Source organism: Budorcas taxicolor, chromosome 22, assembly GCF_023091745.1.
Source record: "Budorcas taxicolor isolate Tak-1 chromosome 22, Takin1.1, whole genome shotgun sequence".
NCBI classification, from domain to species: domain Eukaryota; kingdom Metazoa; phylum Chordata; class Mammalia; order Artiodactyla; family Bovidae; genus Budorcas; species Budorcas taxicolor.
This window is the reverse complement of record NC_068931.1, coordinates 40,842,040-40,845,748: the sequence shown is the minus strand read 5'-3', so window position 1 is coordinate 40,845,748 and position 3,709 is coordinate 40,842,040. Positions and strand designations below refer to the sequence as shown.

Sequence of the window (3,709 nt, the reverse complement as noted above, 5' to 3'; positions counted from 1 at the left end):
GTGCCAGCAGCTAGCTTCATGTTATCTCTCTGGGTGGGCACTAAATTATTTTGGACACTGTGGTGAGATGCTTCAGTAACTCGTGTTTGGAAAGTACCGAGTTCAAGGTCCCATGGTCAAGGTGGGAAGCTCTGGGGAACAGGGGAAAGTAGGCCTATTTCAGCTCAGTCTGGTCTGAGGAGCAGGCTCCAGGACATCTGAAGGATGAGAATCATTTAGATCCAAGACGGTTCTGAAGAGTCTGCTTTGTGGGTCACCATCCCACTCACATAATAAATAAGGAAAACAATGACTAACAGCCCATGAGTTCAGAGGATTTTCTAGTTTGCAGGATGCTTGTACATTCGTAGGACTTCCCTGGTGGCTCAGAGGTTAAAGTGTCTGCCTGGAATGCAGGAGACCAAGGTTCGATCCCTGGGTTGGGAAGATCCCCTGGAGAAGGAAATGGCAACCCACAGAATCCCATGGAGGGAGGAGCCTGGTAGGCTACCGTCCATGGGGTCACAAAGAGTCAGACATGACTGAGCGACTTCACTCTCTCTCTCTGTACATTCATATCTCAGGTGAAGCTCAGGGAGAGGGACTTCCTCTTCTAGAAAAACAGCATTTTGGAGAAGGGAAAGCTCAGGGTCTCACAGCAGAGCTGGGACCCCAACACCCTTTTTGATTCTCAAACATGAAACTTGAGTTCCTTAACTAACAACCCAGATGTTCCTACCACAACATGTCTTGAGCTTTACCAAGAAAATTGAGACTACCCTTGGGAATGGGGGAATCCCTTGTTTTCCATCTTCTGCATTTTCATGTGTCTTCCCAATCACTTGTGCTCTCTAAGCATTCTCATTTTAACTAAAAGGAAAATGTGAGCCCTCCCAAATCTACAGAGTGAGTCCAGTGGCCTGCTTCTTCTTCTTCTGTCCACCTGAGACCATCTTTGGTTTCTTTGTTTCCAGCTTCCTTTCCTTCCCTTTTGTCTCCCTTTTGTGTCAAGCTCTCCTCTATACAAATAAAAGCCGAAAAAACAAAAACAAAACAAAATTTTAGTCTGTGGTCATCAGGTTTATCCTTTTTCTCCCTTCCCCTTTGTCCTTACCTTTTAGGAAATACGGTCTCCATGGGCATCTTCTCCCTCGCCAAAACATGCAGGCTTTCGCTGAGAGTTGTTAGTTCTGCTTTCATGATGGCTCCAGGTGTCTTTCTTCTTCTCCATGCCCAAGGAAACCATCTTCATTCAAGCCCTTAGTATCCCTGTTATGGACTGAATTGTGCCCCTCTCCTCCCCTGGTGGCTCAGAGATTTAAGCGTCTGCCTGCAATGAGGGAGACCCGGGTTCAATCCCTGGGTCAGGAAGATCCCCTGGAGAAGGAAATGGCAACCCACTCCAGTATTCTTGCCTGGGAAACCCCATGGATGGAGGGCTACAGTCCACGGGGTCGCAAAGAGTCAGACATGACTGAGCGACTTCACTCACTCCCCACAAATTCACAGCTTATAGTCCTAACTCCTGGTACCATATAATGTGACTGTGTTTGGAGACGGGGCTTTTGAAGGGGTGATCAAGGTAAAGTGAGGTATTAGGGTGGCCCCTAACACATTAATAATGTGACTGGTGTCTTTGTATGAAGAGGAGATTAAGATGCAGACACACACACACACAAAAGACCAAGTGAAGACAGAGGAAGAAGACAGCCGCCTTCAAGTCAAGGAGAGAAGCCTCAGACGAGACCCACCCTGCTAACCTCTTGATCTCAGGTTTCCAACCTCCCGAACTGTGACCATCCGTGTCTGTTGTTTAAGTCCCCATGTCTGAGATGCTTGGTGATGGCAGCCTCAGCAGACAAACACAACCCCCAGCTCTCATCAGCTTACTGGCTACTTTCCATGCCCCAGTTTATCCTCCTCCACTGGAGCTTCCCAGACGGTGCTAGTAGTTAAGAAAAACCAAAACCCACCTGCCAATGCCAGAGATGCAAGAGACTCGGTTTGATCCCTGGGTCAGGAAGATCCCCTAGAGATGGAAATGGCAACCCACTCCAATCTTCTTGCCTGGAGAATCCCATGGGCAGAGGGGCCTGGCGGGACACAGTCTATAGGGTCGCAGAGTTGAACACAAAGTGACTTAGTTGGCTTTTAGTTGGCTACTTCTTGCCAGAATGCTTTATACATAGCAAGTGATCAGTTACTGCTAATAATAAGATAATAAATCATAGTACAGGTTAAAGTGAGTCCTTACCGTTTCCTCTGTCCTAAAGAGTAAAAATAACATGATGAGAGGTATTAGAAATTTGAGCTCTGTCTCTGTTCTACAATGGACCTTATATAGTTTTACATATGGCCTTGGTTTTCACTTTTACCTCCTGTTTCTAACCTATGGGTTGTTTTGTTTTTTATCTGATTACAGGGAACTGTTGGTATAGAATACTGCTCTATTTCACCTGGGTTCTCACTTAATTACTTTTGTAATGTATTCATTGCCTTGTTTGAAGCAAGCAGCTCCTGCATGACTTTCATGATTGAGTGTCTTCATTTCATGCAGATTAAAAATGGATGGCAAGCCATTTTTATTATCCTATATGTGTGGTTAAAGAAATGATGCTATTGCTTTGGAACTTCTGATTCAGAGAGAATTTCCCTTTGTTTACTGTGTGGCTGAATAATTCTCCTGCTCGCCACCCCAGCCACCCTCCAGAATAGCTCTGGCTTGGCAGTGCTTGCTGGCTAGACAAATAGATCATTGCGATTGGAAAAATATCACAAGAGGGACAGTTCCAGGTTGGAAAATAGAGCAATTAGCTCTCAGCGTGAAAAGGTGTGTCAGATGTTCTTGAAACTGAATGACAGATAGTGTTGGCTCGAGCCAGACATGATACCAAGGGCTGAGACGGCCACGGGGATTGCTGCCCTGTGTGCGTCTGCCAACGAGGATGACTTCTGACCTGCATTCCGTTGAATTCTGCTGCTCAGCCCAGGAGAACTTGCCTGTGGGGAGTCCTACAGAGATATGAGGTGTGCCCGTGCCTGCTCGGTTGCTTCAGTCATCTCCAACTCTTTGCAACCCTAAGAACTGCAGCCCACCAGGCTCCTCTGTCCTTGGGATTCTCCAGGCAAGAATACTGGAGTGGGTTGCCATGCCCTCCTCCAGGGGATCTTCCCAACCCAGGGATTGAATCCACATCTCCTGCGTCTTCTGCATTGCAGGTGGATTTTTACCACTGAGTCACCAGGGAAGCCCTGCAGAGATGCGTGGATATGGGGTCAAATATTCACTCTCATTGTTTCCTTTATCTGCAGGAGGAGGAATTTGCTGCGCACATGATGCACTGACTCTTCAAAGCAGTCACCACCGTAGACAGTGTGGGAAACTTCCTCTGTTGGTGCCACTTGTCTCAGCTTTTGTGTCTGGTGGGTCTACTGATCCTGGTTTCTGAGACCTGCCAGGGACGCAGAGCGCCAGCCCCATCCCAGTGGCTGGTCACAGCAGTGGGCCAGTCACCCACACCAGGCCAGTGAGGGAGCCTTGGCAGGAGGAAGACACAGCTTTCCTCTGGGGTTGCTGCATTGACACGATGTAAGCCTGGTTTTAGCCGGCGGATATAAATTGTTTACATTAGAAAGTAAAGAACAAGTTGTTATTGTTGTTCAGTCGCAGTGTCCCACTCTCGGTGGTCCCATGGACTGCAGCACGCCAGGCTCCCTGTCCTCCACTATC

The 3,709-nt window shown here is 47.6% G+C and overlaps 1 non-coding gene across 1 annotated transcript; it reads left to right on the top strand.

The window, feature by feature from the left end:
- Positions 1 to 354: 354 nt before the first annotated feature.
- TRNAS-GGA (transfer RNA serine (anticodon GGA)) lies at positions 355 to 426 on the top strand. Its single transcript has one exon. It is a non-coding gene; the product is annotated as a tRNA-Ser (tRNA).
- Positions 427 to 3,709: the final 3,283 nt, after the last annotated feature.